At 39.2% G+C, this 17,994-nt stretch overlaps 1 protein-coding gene and 1 non-coding gene across 8 annotated transcripts in view; one reads left to right on the top strand and one right to left on the bottom strand.

The window, feature by feature from the left end:
* DCLK2 (doublecortin like kinase 2) overlaps positions 1-17,994 on the top strand; it is a 204,130-nt gene that overhangs the window by 47,116 nt on the left and 139,020 nt on the right. The window lies entirely within an intron of this gene.
* On the bottom strand, positions 13,070-13,188 carry LOC143666395 (U5 spliceosomal RNA). Its single transcript, XR_013167596.1, has one exon. It is a non-coding gene; the product is annotated as a U5 spliceosomal RNA (small nuclear RNA).

Here is a 17,994-nt window from a genome sequence, read left to right as displayed (position 1 = left end):
AGCATCAGACACAAGGTTTTCACATTCACACAGTCACACTGTAAAAGCTGTATTGTTATACAATCACCTTCAAGAATCAAGGCTACTGGAACACAGCTAGGTAGTTTCAGGTACTTTTCCCTCTAGCCACTGCAACACACCATAAACTAAGAAGGGACATCTATATAATGTGTAAGAATAACCTCCAGGATAACCTCTTATCTCTGTTTGAAATTTCTCAGCCACTGAAACTTCATTTTGTCTCTTTTCTCTCTTCCCTCTTTTGGTCAAGAAATTTTTCCCAATCCCTTGATGCTGGGGCCCTCCCATCTTATTGCAGGATTTCTGTCCCACGTTGCCAGGGAGTTTTACACCCCTGGAAGTCACATCCCCCGTAGTGGGGAGGGCAATGAGTTCAACTGCTGAGTTGGCTTAGAGAGAGAGAGGCCACATCTGAGCCACAAAAGAGGTTCTCTCGGGTGACTCTTAGGTATAATTATAAGTAGGCTTAGCTTCTCCTTTGCAGGAATAAGTTGCATAGGAGTGAACTCCCAACATCGTGGGGGTCAGTTATTGAATTAGTTGTCCTCACTGCTTGTGAGAATATCAGGAATTCCCCAGATGGGGAGATTGAATATATCTTCCTTTCTCCCCATCCCCCTAAGGGGACTTTGCAAATACTTCCTTATTCACTGTCCAAACCACTCTGGGATTTATTGAGGCATCACACTAACCTGGACAAACCAATAAAATTTCCTGCCTTATTCAAGTTTCCATGTACTTACAGTGTTCAGTTAAACTAACCATACAAGTTAAATTAGGAAATGCACTACCCCAAATATAAATTTTGTATCAAATGAACATCTCTCCCTTTAGTCTTACACAGAAGTTGAAGTTTTAAAACATGGACAATATCATCCTTTACCCAGTCTTCTGATATACCTTAGTCCTATCCAGATCAACTTCATTCATATAACTTCATTCATGTCTCTACCTGACGTCTGATTACTTTTTCAAATCCATCATATGAATTTTGCACCAAATAAACATCCCTTCTTTTGGCCTTAGAAGTTGGTATTTTAAAATATGGACCATATCATCCTTTACCCTGCATTCTGATCTACCTTAGTCCTATGCAAGTCGGTTTCATTCATATCTCTAATTGAAGTCAGCCCCTTTTCAACTTTTTAGCAGTTGCTGTCTGAAGTAATGCTGACTTTCATAGCTTCAGAGCTCTAACTCAGAGAGTTGTCACATAACATACCCGAAGTTTCACGGAATAACCAGGTTATAGTCAGGTAGCTCAGTATCAGAATTTAGAAGGACTGCTTTGCTGGGGGACGTACAGCTTCAGACCAGCACACTTTATAACCTTTGCCTACATGCTAAAAAAAAAAAAAAGAGTATATTTCTGGTATTGAATAACTTTTTTTGCCTTGTAACAATTTGCCTCAGAATTGAATTAAGGAGATTTCTTGCAATAGATGCTCTGTAAAGTTAATTTAATGCTTTTGGTTGCAGCCAACTTTTGGATTTGTTTTGTATACTATTGTGAATGCCTGGTGATAAATAATTTTTATCAATATGTATAACACAGAATATTAGTATGTTTTATTAGATTTCATGAAGGAGTTGTTAAACATAGCATCTTATAGTGAAAATAAGGAAAGTTGCAAAGTTTGATAAAGTATTTTACAATGTGTAACTGATATAGGAAGTTATTTTGGCCAGCTTGCAGATTTTATAGATGAGATGTCTTTTGGGGCTCACGATAGCCACTGAGACACTTGAAAGCAGTGGTTCTTCCTTCCCCCCTAGTAAGGCTTGACTTGAAATTTTAAATATGTGCAGCTTGCTTGCAGATTGCAGTGCGGTTTAAAAACTACTGCTTTGGTACATTTCACGTTGTTTGCTTTAGCTGAGGGAAGTACTTGTTTCTAGTCGTTTATTTTTCTGGAAGGTGACAGGCTTGACCATGGTTATCGGCAGTCTTAAGGAGCTGCCTCATAGGTTAGGAACAGAGTGACTCTAAGCTCAGAGTGGCTTCATGGAGAAAAACAGTGCTACAGTCTGTGTTTGGTGATACAGAAACCCTGAACGATTTCCCTGATTTAAAAATTAAGGCCATGCTTTTTTTATTATTATTAAGTAAGGAAGAACACCATTTGAAACAGTAAAACTAGGTTTCATGAATATTTTTCCTGTGTATTTTTAGGATATTTTAATTGTAGTGTGATGCAGCTGTCAGACTCTTAGCACGAAGTGTTGGAAAGCTCCGTATTTGTTAGAGGTTTGCTTCCACAGTAGTTTAATTGTCTGAGCCTAAGAACTGTTTAAATGATATGCCTGCCGAGAAGCAGCATTTCATTTTTTCCTTATGATTTTGGGCTCTTACGACTTGAAATGGTGGAGGTTTTATTTAAAGTTTTCTGTTTTCTCATGATGGTGTATAGCAAGCTTCTCTACAGGTGGGCATAAAGACATTTGATTGTATTTGAAAATATTGTTCTTTCAGTTTGTCCACATGTTAAGTCATTAAAAAGCCATTTTTACATTTACGTTGTGGAAGATCAATTTAAATATCTGGGTATTGGTATTTACTGGTGCTGACATTGGTTACTTGGTTGAGTTTATGAAGGATTATGTTTATTAAACATCTAGTCTTTAGTTGCACTTATGTAATTTTAGTGGCACAATATTATGGTTGACACATGCCATGATGAAAATGTAAATTAAAAAGACAGATTTTCATTTTATAAAAAGCAAAAGTTGTGAAAATGGAAACTTGTAAAAGCCAACTTGGGTAACTTAATCAAAATTTTAACATTTTATATGCGGCCTCTTGATTTGAACTGAGGTTTATATCATTTGAGTGTAATATAGTAGTCCAGGTTTCACATGTAGATAACAATTTTAGAAGTTTTAAAAGTGATTTTCGCTTGCTGAGCATTCCCCCATGAGCAGCATCAATGTCATATCATTTCTTGAACTTCTAGAAGTTGAAAGAGTTGTGATCCATGTGATTTTTACTCTGAGAAGCTGAGTATCTGCATTGGAGTCCAGAAAATAAAAATAGAAATTTGACTTATATGTATTCCTTTCCTGTAACACACAATTTTATTATAATATCATTGAAGGAAGGAAGGTTTCATTTTTCTAATGAGGAATGGAATTAAGGATTTTTAATGATGGTAAAGGAAAGACACCAGTGTTTAGGTCAGGCATCACACCGGACTGTTTACACATGTTGTCACTTAATTCTCAGGACCACCCTATACTGTGTAGATGGTGATATCCCCTCTCTAGGATTGTTACAGAGCACATTCAAAGAATCTTTGTTCTTTGGATGTGATAAAACGCTTATCCGATGAATTTGCCTTTGCTCCAGACTTTTGCTTTCACTACGTTATTAGTATTCCTAATTGTTTTCCAGAATCTATTATGTGACATGATTTTATTCATTAGACTTGGCTCTGAATAGCTTTCTAGGCTTTTCCTAACCCTCCATGATAAAGTGTGACACCATTAAAAATATTCAGAATACTATGATATGAAATATTAAGCGGTTCTGAAGATGTGTATAATACTTTGAGCTAATGTTTGGTAAGTGGGAAAACAATTCAAAATTGTATCTGTATTACTTTTGTAAGTAAGTGAACATAGTTATACATATAGACAAATATTATAAAAGAATATGGAAACATAAACATCTTCCTAGTGATGGGATTATAGGTGACCTTTCTGAAAATTTCCTTTATTAATGCAATGAATTAATGTCATTATTTCAGGCACTATCATGAGTTGACTTACCAGAGTCAACTGACCTGCAGACCTTATTTGAATTTTGCTAGTTGTTTCATTCACATAGTGTCTGCGAGCAGTGTAAAAGGATGGAAAATGGTTTGGGGCTAATGAATAATTCATTCATATGTTAATATTGTGTACCTACTCTGTGCTAGGCTCTCTACTATGTTTTGAGGAACAAGGATAAAAAAAGACAAGGTTCCTGCCTTTGAGGAACTGGCATTGTAGTAGAAAAGACAGACACAAGAAGTAATAATAATTGTAAGTTGGGGTGATGCTGTAATAGGGCAGGGTGATGCAGGGACTGTTGCTGACTCTTCTGGGACATTGGAGGTATTTTGCAGAGGAGATGACAGATTTATTAAGAGCATTCCATGCAATGAAATAATTTATTTTAATCTTTCAACCTGGTGTTTTAAGTTTGAAGGAATATCTCAGATGATGGGAGTATATATTTTAACTTTTTCAATTTTTAGAATACACTTTAAACTTTTTTTTGCAATAACTTATTTTTTATAATTTTTTTAAATGCCAAAAAAAATATCAAACACAAACATTCTTATTTTGATCATTCCGTTCTACATATGTAATCAGTAATTTACAGTATCATCACATAGTAGCATATTCATCATCATGATCATTTCTTGGAACATTTACATCTATTCAGAAAAAGAAACAAAACGAAAACAGAAAAAAATTTATACCTACCATACCCCTTACCTCTCCCTTTCATTGATCACTAGCATTTCAAACTAAATTTATTTTAACATTTGTTCCCCCTATTATTTATTTTTATTCCATATGTTCTACTCGTCTGTTGACAAGGTAGATAAAAGGAGCATCAGACACAAGGTTTTCACAATCACACAGTCACATTGTGAAAGCTCTATCATTATTCAATCATCCTCAAAAAACAGGGCTACTGGAACACAACTCAACATTTTCAGGCAGTTCCCTCCAGCCTCTCCACTACATCTTGAATAACAAGGTGATATCTACTTAATGAGTAAGAATAACCTCCAGGATAACCTCTCGACTCTGTTTGGAATCTCTCAGCCATTGACACTTTGTATCATTTCACTCTTCCCCCTTTTGGTCCAGAAGGTTTCTCAATCCCTTGATGCTGAGTCTCAGCTCATTCTAGGGTTTTTCTCAATCCCTAGATGCTGAGTCCCAGCTCATTCTAGGCTTTCTGTCCCACATTGCCAGGAAGGTCCACACCTCTGGGATTCATGTCCCACGTACACAAGGGGAAGGGTAGTGATTTTGCTTGTTGGTTGGCTGGAGAGAGAGGCCGCATCTGAGCAACAAAAGAGGTTCTCTTGGGGGTGACTCTTAGGCCTAATTTTAAGTGGGCTTGACCTATCCTTTGTGGGGTTAAGTTTCATATGAACAACCCCCAAGACTAGGGGCTCAGCCTTTAGCTTTGGTTGTCCACACTGCTTGTGAGAATATCAAGAATTCAACTTGGGAGTGGGCAACGTTGGCTCAGTGGCAGAATTCTCACCTGCCATGCCTGGAGACCCGGGTTCGATTCCTGGTGCCTACCCATGTGAGAAAAAAAAAAGAAAAAGAAAAAAGAAAAGAATTCAACTTGGGGAAGTTGAATTTTCCCCCTTTCTCACCATTTCCCGGAGGGGACTTCGCAAATACTTTTTTATTCACTGTTCAAATCACTCTGGGACTTATCAGGGCATCACTCTGGATAAACCCACAAAATCTCATGTCCTACTCAGGGTTCCATGTACTTATGGTGTTCAATTAAGCTGTCTACATAAGATATATTAGGAAATGCAGTAGTCAAAATATAAATTTTGTACCAAATAAACATTTTTTTGCAATAAATTTTGACTTGCAAAAAAAAAGTTGCACAAATTGTACACAGATATTCCATATGTCCTTCACCCAGTTTCCCCTAATGTTATCATCTTCCGTAACGATAGCACAGTTGTCTAAACCAGGATATTGACGTTGATACAATACTATTAACTACTTATGTGAATTTTGCAATTTCTCTCTTTTTAGAAAAAGATGTCCTTTTTCTACTCCAGATCCCATGTTGCATTTACTTCTCATTTCTCTTTAGTCTTCTTCTTATCTTTGACAGTCCCTTAGTCTTTTCAGACCTTGGCATTTTAGAGTTCTACCCATTTATTTTGTGTGTGCCTTTCAATTTTGGTTTGTCTGGTGTTTTATCATGATTAGATTCAGGTTATGTGTTTTGGCAAGAATAACCCAGAAGTGATAACTGTGCCCTTCTCAGGGCATCATTCAGGAGGTATATGATCTCATTACGTTTTATCAAAAATGTGTCTTAAAAGTACTACTAATTTTAATGTTGATCACTGTGTTTGGGGGGTGGGTTCTGTTTCTCAACTGTAAATTTGCAGTTTTTCCCCAATTTGTTCTGTTATTTATATCAGTATGGACTAATGAATAATTTTTATTTTGTAGGTTATAATTCCTTATAGTCATTTATTTTGTGACTTAAAATATCCCAGGTGTGGCCATTGGAAGCTTCAAGTTGGCAATTTGGTGTTCCTGTTGATGACATGTTTAAGGATACATGAAGGTGTCGGGTTTATAGGGAACTTGAGACTTTAGCAGGTCCGTACTTAGACCTTGTGGTGAGGAAACCCACAATTCTATATCCAGGCTTCCACTCTGGGTCCACATTCTCAGGGTTCTGCTGCTGCTACCACTGGCCCCATCCGTATCTTCTCTGCCATTCATGGTTGCTTCTTAGCCCTGTGTGTATTGACATATGGTTTCTATTCATTAAACATGCCTCCTGGTTTCTGTGTTCTTCTATGTCTCTCTTGGTGTGTTTGGCATTCATGTCTTAGATGCTAGGGCGATTTCTGTGTGATTGAGTTGGCTGGTAAATGTCTGATATGTGAGCACCATGGAAGGCCATTAGTCTATTATCGCTCTACATACACGTGGCTCTTTTTGAGTGAATGCCCATGATTAATTTTGAGCGGAGTTACTGTGTTTGGGATCATATGATATTGGAAGCTGTGTGCAATAAACATGCCAGAAAGGGGCTTTTGAGTACTGAGGGCGTCTAGGAGTTCAGAGACCATTTGGTTCTCTGGGGGCAATTTTGCCACCCAGGGCAAATTTGAAAATTTCTGGAGACCTTTTTGGTTGTTGACATGGAGGAAAGAAGGGGCATGCCAGGGAAGCTACTTGCATCTAATACGTAGAAGCCAGCGATACTACTAGATATCCTCCAATGTACAGGATGGCCCTCCACCACAAAAAAATTGTCTGCCTGAAAATAGCAGTCGTGCCGAGATTGAGAAACCCTGGCCTAATGTTGATGGAAACAGTGTAAGATAAAAGATAGGGGCTTTGGAATGTCCATGTAAGGGGTGCATGCGAGTGTGTATGGTAGAGTGTGGGTGTTTGAAATTTTAAAATTAGATAAAGGTGAGATTATGCACAGCAGCAGATGCTTTTCCTCGGAGATTTGGACCTCAGTCACAGGGCTCTGGGTTGTCTTTGAAGGATTGTAAGAGGATCAGATTTGCACTTTAGAATATTTATTCTGAAGAGTGTGAAATGAGCTCACAAAGAGACTTAAAGGACTAAAATGTCCCAGGATGGGGGAAGCTGTTGTAGATAATATAACTCAAAGTTGTGATATGATTTACTGTTTCCTGAATGATTGTGGGAGATAGCTCCTAGACTCGATCTAGATAGAGGCAGAATTCCTAAAGAAATGCAAGTAGTTGCAGAAAGTGAAGATTTGGTTTTAGCAGGAAATGAAGAAGATAGAATGGGTCTGTGGGGTAAAGTCTCAAGTCCATGGGCAAAGAACTATTATTTGATCAGAGATCATATAAAATCTTCATAGTGACCGGAAAGAAGTGGTATTTTATTTTAAACTAGGGCAGTAGAGAAAAAAGCATTAATTTTCCCTGTGCTTTTTATGTTGTCAGACTATTTTGGATGTTTGTGGCAGGACAGATATCAGGGGAAGTATGATTGTCTTTTGTATGTGCTGTCAGACTTGCGAATGCCTCTTCCCTTCCTTTCACTCATATATACCTGAAATGATCATGAGATGATTTGGGACTTGGAGGCAAATTTATATTTGGGAAAATCTGCTACCGCAGTATGAATAACACTGCAATATTCTTCCCCCAACAACACATTTTATTTATGAATGATTTAGAAATACAGTCACTATGACAACTAAGAAACTTGAATATAAAGGTGCATCTTAGTAGCATCAGTAAAGAATACTTTTTCTTGAAAACTATTAAAATAGTTTAGAAAACAAATGGTCCAGTCTTCACAAAAAAGCTGAGTTGGGTCATAATATAATTTGCTGTTATACTTAAAAATTTCTGATAGCTTTAAAATATGTAAATTTAATTTGGAGAAATAAGATGTCTTCTCAAAAGTATATTGTTAAAAATAATTTGTTATTGCAGAACTAGCCCTACTTTGTTTTGGAGATCAATAGCATTTTTTCCTAAAATAAAAATTTTCTTCTTTACTCATGGAAAAAGAAATTGGTTTGGGGTGGGCCACGGTGGCTCAGCAAACAGAGTTCTTGCCTGCCATGCCAGAGACAGACCCGGGTTCAATTCCTGGTGCCTGCCTGTGCGGGGGGAAAAAAAAATTGGTTTGAAGGAAGTATCAAATCTCCATTAATAATTTGGCTTCACATGCAGTTGCATTTGCGGTTTGTGTGCTGGTATATTTAGGCTAATTTGGTGACATACAATTTTGTATTGTTTATATTGTATAATAGTTCCTGGTGAATAGCTTCCTCGAACTATATCTAGAGCAATTTAGACCATTGATAAAGCGAAATGAGATAGTGGGATTAAGTGAACTTTGCAAGGAAGTTTCTTACAGGGTAATATCCTTGATAAGCAAACATCCAGCCTCCTTAATCAATCTGAAGTGCTAATGTAAAGCTGTGGTGCTGAGAAGTACTTAATACTCAGATTATCACAAACTGGGTGGCTTAAAACAAGAGAAACTTATTACCTCATAGTTTTGGAGACTGGAAGTCCAAATTAGTGTGTCCCCAGGGCCGTGCTCCTTCCAGAGACTCTAGGGAAGAATCCTCCCTCACTTCTTACAGCTTCTGATGGTTGTTGACAATCCTTGGCTTGTGACGGCATCACTCCAATCTCTGCCTATGTTTGTACATGGTCATCTTCCTTCTGCATGTTTGTGCCCAAATTTCCTTCTACTTCCAAGGATATTAGTCACTGGATTAGGGACCACCCTCATCCAGTATGTCCTCATCTTCACTTGATTCCATCTTCAAAGACCCTATGTCCAAAAATGATTACATTGGCAAGTACCCAGAGTTAGGACTTCATACCTTTTGGGGAACACAATAAACTCACAAGCTCCTGACAGTCAAACTTATTCAAAATGCAGCTGAGGTCAGATCCCTGAAATTTAACACACATGACATAATTAGAGAATGGTACTAGAATAGATGTGGTAACTCAACTAAAGGACTGACGCATGGGCCGGAGGAGTTGGGATGAGTTCATGAAGAAATAGAATGAAAATTGGGCTACAGCTGGAGAGACTGATTTACAGAGACCCTACCCCTGCTGCCCCTCTCTCTCTCAAACACATGCGTGCACACACACACACACACACACACACACACACAAACAGTATTAGGGAAGAAGCAAGAATGAGGACATTTAGCAATACTAAAAGAAAATGAATATGATATCAGAATGTAGTAGGGAACGAGTGTAGAGAAGTTGCAGGGTATGGACTTTGTGGTAGTTAGATTCAGCTGTCAACTTGGCCAGGTGAAGGTACCTAGTTCTGTTGCTGTGGACGTGAGCCAATGGTACATGAACCTCATCTGTTGCTAGTTATATCTGCAGTCGGCTAAGAGGCGTGCCTGCTGCAATGATGTTTGACTTAACTGGCTGGTGCTTAAATGAGAGAGCTCAGCGTAGCACAGCCTAAGCAGCTCAGCATTCCTCATCTCAGCACTTGCAGCTCAGCCCAGGCCTTTGGAGATGCAGAAAGAAGTCACCCCGGGGAAAGTTGTTGGAACCCAGAGGCCTGGAGAGAAGGCCAGCAGAGACCATCCTGTGCCTTCCACGTAAGAAAGAACCTCAGTGGAAAGTTAGCTGCCTTTCCTCTGAAGAACTAACAAAATAAATCCCCTTTTATTAAAAGCCAATCCATCTCTGGTGTATTTCATTCTGGCAGCTAGTGAACTAGAACAGACTTCAAATGGGGCTGGATGGAGAGGTGTCAGCTCTTTATGAAATACTGGTATAATGGGAACTGTGCTTTGGGGTCCATCTGCTGTGTGATGCTAAATGGAAGGAGGAGCCCCAGCATAACCACTCAGGTGTGGCCAGCGCAGCACGTTTGAGCAGAGTGGAAGAGAGGCAGAGACGTGAATCAGAGAAATGTGAACTGTAAGATCTTTGACCTCGGGTCACTGGAAAAACCCGAGAGTGCTAAGAGAATGTGGCATTTGAAAAGAGTTTCTCTGCTGCCCTTTATACAAGTGCCAAACTGCATAGCTGGTAGTAAGTTCCACCATAGAAGCACTTAAAGACTTGGGTTCCTAAGAGGTCACTAAAGATTAAATAAACAGAAATATCAGGTACTAAAGTACAGTGTCTGCAGTAATTTAATTTCTTAAGGGGAAATGGAAGCTTGCCGATATGTCTAGGTTTTAAACAACCTTTTAAATTTTCTTCTGGGAGTAAATAATACAAATTCATTTTAAAAAATACCTGCTTTATTTGAATGTTGGTCTAATGAGGTAAAATGATCATTTTTGTTGAATTATGTGTCACAAGTGACTTGTGCAGGTGTTAAAAACAAGTGGATGTTCTTTATGTGAAGAAAAACTATTGTTTTTACATAAGTAAAATATAAACCCACGTTATGTAGTGAGTGCCCTAATTTTGCTGTTAGCCTTATGTGACCCTAGAAAGCGTGGTGAAGCACTGCCCTGTGACTGGAGCAGGTATTGTGCCTTGTATGTCAGAACCTGTGAGAATGTCCTGCAGGAACTGAGCTGAGGTCTCCTAACGTTTATCTGTGTTTTTATCTATGCAGAGGACCCTACCAGTTTACAGGAGGAGCAGAGCCCCAGAGTCCCCATTCCTCATTCATACACACACACACCTTTTTATTAGTAGTGGAAGTGAAAAGGCGTGCAAGGTAGACATTCCCAGACGCTTGCACCATGAGGGGCTCCTGTGTCTTTCTGTACCTAACATATGCTGGCCCTCCCTGGCCCTCACATCCTGGCAAGGGTCATGCCTCCCTGCCTTGGGATTAATACCCCTGTAACAGAGTCGGGGTCTCATGGGCAAGACCAGCTGTATGATTTGTAGGACCCAATACAGAGTGAAAATGGGGGGCTCTGTTAAAAAATTAAGAATTTCAAAATTAAGTGTTGGTCCTGTCTGATTTACGGGTTGCACACCCATGAGGCTGCTGTGGTTGCAAGGGTAAGCTGTGGTATCCTCACCATCTCTTGAGGTCTTGCGTAGCATGGAAGGGCTGCCTGGCCTTTCGCTTGGATGGAAAAAGGGAAACCTAAACCTGACCGTCTCTTCTACCTCCTCCTTAAACACTCCTGCCCGTGATCCAGTGCTAAGGAGAAGGTGGTTTCCCACAGCCCTTTCTGCACTCAGGCTGGTTTTGTTAATAGGAGCGTTGTTCTCGAAGGATGGGTTGAGCTCTGGCTAGGTGCTAGTTGTATGCTCGAGAGTACAGGGGAGAATTCAGAATTCGTGGTGAACATGGGCTGTGAAGCGACATCATTGGGAGTGAATTTTGTGTGGGCAATAGTGTTAAAGAAATAGAGGGTTCGTTTTAAGGAACAATCGCAAGTAAGAATGGAGAGCTTTTGATGCCAAGGATGGTACTTTGAATTTCAGCTACAATAGTAGTAAACAGGCCTATAATGCAAGATCACCTATCAGCATGGCAAAAGAAGTTTATTTGTTTTTGAAAGTTATTATTTTGTTTATTATTTGTATGTAGCAGGACCTGATATATCATTTTATGTATAATATACCAAGGCAGTGTTTTTTAAGCTTTGGGATGTAAAAAAAGTTATTCTGTGTCAGACATTTCCAAATTAAACCTGAAATGCATGCATTTCTCTATAAGAGACTGTGAACAAGGTGTTATGGGTTTGATAACCCACTGCGCTAATAACAATCACTAAGTGTCAGCTAATTACAATGTGTAAAAATAAGATGTCCAACTAATAGTGGGTTACATTAGTTTCAGTTGATGAGTCATCCTGTAAATATGGGTTGTAACAAAGCAAGGAGATGAAAAGAGCAGAGTTCAGAAGAGGAAAAAGGGTATGCGGGTTTTATGTGCCTTTAAAAGAAGGGATATTGCCCTAAACAATGTCCCTTCTCTGATTGTTTCATGAGTAAAGGAGTTCATCTGGAAATTAGAACTTAATGACTATTTGTGCTATACTTCAGAAAATGAGAATTACACATTTTGAAAGCATTCTCTTCTGAATGTCACCTTTGTGGCATTTTCTTTTGAAGCATTTTTATAGTGGGAACTATTGTGTGAAATAAACAAATTAGATAATCCAGTGCTTGATCTGTTGCCAAGATAACTGAGAATGATGTCTCAATGTAAATTTCAGTCACTCATAAGAAATAATTTAACTGTATTTTGTGTGTGTGATGAAGGCTTATGCTCCCAAATTTGTTTTTGTTTGTTTGTTTACCTCTGAAGCAATTCTGTCAAGCAGTGACACAGTTCCTAAGTGTCTAGGTTGCATTTATAAATACTTTCTTTTAGCAAAGGTTTAAACTTTTTTTTTTCTTTTTGTCTTCTGGCTTGTACAAATCCCTCCTGTTGTCTTCAGCTTGGCATGATGTTGCCTGAGTTTTGGCTTGTAGTTGTGCTTAACAGCAGTTCCCAGAAATCTTGTGCTCTTTCTCTGCCTGCAGACTTCAGTTTCACTAAGAAGATTAGGTGGGCAGCCACCTCACCCTCCCTTTTGATTCTGTTTGCCCTTTAAATGAGTACATCTTCTTAAATAACTGTTTATGGGTTTGTTAAAACCAGATGATAATCTTAGACAGCTGGCTATGAAAATATCTTGATTTTATAGTGAAATGGTTGCTTGGAATGTTTTTTTTTTTTTTCCACATCTACATCGTTTATTCTGTTAACCCTGTGGTTTATCAGCAAAGAAAGTCCACAACAGCTGTCACTACGAGTAACTACAAAGGAGTTTAAATGCAGTCACTGCTATTTTTGAACACATACATGGAGCCCTGATAAAGACCAAGGCCTTCAAAAAATTGATCAATGACTCATAACCGTTTCTCTCCACGGAAATCTTTAGTAAAAGGCGAAAGATTTATACGATTTGAAGAGAAACTAGAGGATGCTTAGAATGTTTTTGACAATTTATGGACTAAATGTTTGGAGATTGTTTTCCTGAATTATTATTATTTTTCTATTCTTTGGAGCAGTGGTTCTAAAATAAAATGTCTCTCTTTCCCCTTCCCCCCCCCACCCACCCCCCAAACACCATCTCTTGTACCGTACACAGTATCAGCCCCATTTGGAAAAGTCTTAACTCTTGGAGCATTGTAGTTCACATTAGCACAGTTGAGACTTTGAAAATTCATGCAGTGAAGAAATTTGTCAGCACATTTCCCAAATTATTTGGTCAAGGAACCCAAAGCAATAATGCCCCATTCATATCCTCTTGGGCTAGTGTTCCATAACCCCACTTTGAAGACAAACAAGCACGTAAATGTTATCACATATTCAATATAGTGAGCATCTTCTATGTTCTATGCCCTAAGTAATTGGAAGGCATTCAAACGATGAAAAGATGTGTCCTTGCTATCAAGAAGAGAGCAGCGAAGGATGTTGAAATATAGTCTGATAGGTGCCTCATAGAGTAAGTACAGGGGCTCCCTTGAAAGCATATGGGAGGGCCACTTAACCCACTCTTGGCAGGGAAAGCCACCTGAAGGAAGCAAAAGGGATCATTCATTCATTTTATAATGGTGAGTGTCTTTTATGAATGGAAGAGACAACCGTGAACAATATAAAGCTTCTCCTGTCATGAAGTTTGAATTCCAGTTGGGAAAGGCAGATAACAAGCAGGCAAATAATTTAACATTTTTGGTAGTGAAAAATGCTATGAAGAAAATGAGGAAGGTTTGAAATGGCTTCAGTATAGATGCACTTCCCCCAAATCATGTGTTCTTTTCTCTGCTTGCAGACTTCCATTTCACTCAGGAAATTAGGTGTGCAACCACTCCACTCTCGCTTTTGTTACCTTAAATGAGTGTTTTGCGGTTTAAATGAGTTCATCTTCCTGAATAACTGTTTGCTGAAACCAGATAATAATGATAGACAGCTTTGAGGGTTCAGGTGAGGTTGGAAATCATGGTCTTGTAAATGGCATCTTGAATGTAAAGAGTTGTGACTTTTCTCTAGCAGTATCCATGGACCGAGGGAAGGTACAAAGATTGATCAAGAATTTGGGGTCGAGTTGAGGGTGCTGAGAAGACAGTCAGATCACAGAGCTTTGACCTGTAATGCACTGTACCATGGAGGCTGAGCTGGATTGGGCAGAAACCAACTGTGGAGGGATTGTACAATGGGAGAAATGGGAGAAAGCAGTATGGTTAAACAACTAATATTCCAAAAATCAGTATGTAGCTGTAGGGTAAATGGGAGTTAAAAGAATATAAAGTTTGTGCTTAGGGGCTAATTTATTTTGAAGATTGAGAGGTGGGGCCCTCTGAAGATAAACTCTAGCAATTGGCAGTGAGCTAGAGAGGCTGAAGAATTGTGGCAGTTCCGGCCTTCAGCATGGTCAGTAATATCACCCAAGGTAAGGTAACGTACCTGGGATGGAGAGGAAAGTCACAGAGTAAATTCTGAAGCCTTACGTGTAAGGAGGGGTGTGTCAGAATTTTATAATACAAGTGGTACAATTCGATGGTATGAGAGTCAAAAGAATAGGGGTTTTCATATATTTGGAGGAGTGGTTAAAAAAGTCCCCCACTGTGGGCATGTAGTAGGTGCTTGCTACTCTTCTGAATTCTGAGAAAATGAAGTGTGGGAGAAGCCGCTGCCTCCGGGGTACCTGGAATAACAGGATACCTGTTGTTCAACCTGGGGTCTGAAGAGGCAGTGAAGATCTGTTAGAAATTGATGGGCACCAAAACATTAAAATCAATGGAAAACTGTGACTACCCAATCCAGGTAGGGCTACCAATGGCTCTGAAACTTCAGGAATGAAAGTTTGGGTCACCCCACCAGGCAAAGAACCACGGCCAGCTGAAGTGCTTGCTGAGGGTAAAGGAAACATGGAATGGGTAGTGGAAAAAGGTAGTATAAATATGAACTATGACCACGTGATCAGTTACAGAAATGAGGACTGTTATGCTGTTAATGAATATTACCCAAGGACTTGCACCCTATTCTGGAGAGATTTAATGTGTTCCCAGTTATATGCAGGATAGTTGAATATTGTTAGGTGAAAGAAAAAATGTGTTTTATTGTTTTTTTATTTAGGAATTAGATATGTATAGCTGCCAAGTTGACAAGGGGTGGACTGTCATGGTCAGTTTTGTATGTCAACTTGGCCGAGTGGTGGTCACTGTTTGTCTGGTTGGACAAGTGCTGACCTGTCTGTTGCGATGAGGACATGTCATAGAATTAAATCGTTAGTGCGTCAGCTGTATCCACAGCTGATTCCATTTGTAATCAGCCAAGGGGAGTGTCTTCTGCAATGAGTGATGCTTAATCTAATCACTTGGAAGCCTTTTAAGGAGGATTCAGAAGAGACAGGCTCTCTTTCTGCTTCTGCCAGCAAGCCTCTCCTGTGGAGTTCGTCCAGACCCTCCATCGGAATCATTGGCTTCGCAGCCTGCCCTGTGGATTTTGGACTCTGCATTCCCATGGTTACGTGAGACACTTTTATAAAGTTTATATTTGTGAGTGTTTCCTGTTGATTCTGTTTCTCTAGAGAACCCTAACTAATATAGGCCACATGAGCCAGCAGATCCAACCATGCTGGAAGTGTTGGTGGCAAGTAGGAATGATGCCTGGAGACTTGGGTGGGCCCCTACAGAAGAATCACAATCCCTTAGGGTTTTGGAGCAAAGCCTTACCATCCTCTGCAGATAACTACTTTCTTGAGAAACAGCTTTTAGCCTGCTGCTGGGTCTTAGTATAGACCCTTCATTGGAGCTGTCAGCTTCACAGCCTGCACTATTGTGGTAGTTAGGTTCAGGTGTCACCTTGACCAGGTGAAGGCACCTAGTTCTGTTGCCGTGGACATGAGCCAATGGTACGTGAACCTCATCTGTTGCTCATAATATTTGCAGTTGGCTAGGAGGCGTGCCTGCTGCAGTGAATGATGCTTGATTTAATTGGCTGGTGCTTAAATGAGAGAGCTCAACATAGCACAGTCAAAGCTGCTCAGCATACCTCACATCTCAGCCCAGGCCTTTGGAAATGCAGAGAGAAATCATCCCTTTCTGAAAGTTGTTGGGACCCAGAGGCCTGGAAAGAAGGCCAGCAGAGATCACCCTGTGCCTTCCCACGTAAGAAAGAACCTCAATGGAAAGTTAGCTGCCTTTCCTGTGAAGAACTAATGAAATAAATCCCCTTTTATTAAAAGCCAGTCCATCTCTGGTGTGTTGCATTCCGGCAGCTAGCAAACTAGAACAGGTACCAAATTTCAAACCAGACCTTCTGGCCTTATATCCAGAACACTTTACCCTAGCTACAGGGATATAGAGGGTACATTATAACAGGAAGCCAAATAAATACTTCTTTCATGGCTGCTGTTGGTAGTATATCCACCGTGTGAAATAAATTGTGTACATAATGGAGGAAGCTTCTGGATTTTTCATTTACACGATTCCAAACTTTTGGACATCCAATATTTGAAAAATTGTCTTATTTAACAAATGATTGTTCTCAGGTTTCTGTTGGAGCACCCCAAATTCCCATATCCCTGTCAAGTTCCCCTATCCCTTCCATTCTGTCACTCTCCTGCCAATGGCTTGAATTTTTCCTGCTAGCTGAGGCCTGTCTCATCCCCATATGGGGCCTTTAAGTGGTCATTATTTCATATTAATTTTTAATGGTGTCTTTTATTGGATCTGTTGGTGCTGAAACAGTTTGCATTAGAGGTTAAGAATGAGGGCTTTGCAGTTAGGCAGACCTGAGTTTGATCCCTTAATCTACCATTTATGAACGGTGTGACCTTGTTCAAAGTACTTATTAACTTATTCTCTTTTCTAAATGTGAATAAAATGAAGATTTATGCTAAAGCACTTTGCGCAGGACCTAGCACCTCTTAACTGATAATTGTAGTGGTTCTCAGCATCTCTGGAGGTTCTGGGAACTATCATGACAGAAGCACTTGGAGTTGACTGTTGATGAGGAAGGAAATGAGTATGTAGAATCTAATGACTAACAGGGTTGAACTTGTTCTTGATATTCCTTCCTGTGAACTTCGTGTATTTTAAGACCCAGTTTTCTTTAGACCATGAATAGGCTGAACCTTCATCTTTTAGGACATTACTGTAAATCACAGGTTATTAACTGTGGTTATACATCAGTATCACCAGTGGAGCTCTAAAAATACAGATTTCATGGGTGCATACCCCAGAAAATTCTGATTCATAGGCCTGGGGTTAGGCCTACACCAATGGTTTTAAATATATGTAAACAGTCAATTGTAGGATGAACTTGTAGAGTGAAAAGGTAAGACTAATAATACCAGCTTTCAAAGTTGTTAGGATTAAATAAGGTAATTTGTGAACTTGCCTAGGACATAAATGTAATTTAAATGATATATCAGTTATCTTTTTAAATTGTGAAATATAACATGCAGAAAAGTGATACATTTCAAAGTACATTTTAACAAGTGGTTATAGAATAAATTTCAAAGTATGATATGGGTTATAATTTCAGGTATTTCCTTCCAGATAGTCTAAGACACTAGAGACTAAAAAGAAATATCAATATAATGATTCAGTAGTTACACTGATGTGTTAAATCTTATGTTCTCTGTTACAACATCTCTTTCTTTTTTAATCTGTCTCCCAGTCTTGAGGGTTATTTCAGCAGTGACCATTCTAACATCATCAAATGAGTTTTGAAAAATTAAAGTATTCATGAAAAAAGGACTACCTATTTTTTCTGTAGTGC

This window comes from Tamandua tetradactyla, chromosome 22 (genome assembly GCF_023851605.1).
Source record: "Tamandua tetradactyla isolate mTamTet1 chromosome 22, mTamTet1.pri, whole genome shotgun sequence".
NCBI lineage: Eukaryota > Metazoa > Chordata > Mammalia > Pilosa > Myrmecophagidae > Tamandua > Tamandua tetradactyla.
Note: the sequence above shows the minus strand (reverse complement) of the source record. Positions and strands in the feature narration are given on the sequence as shown.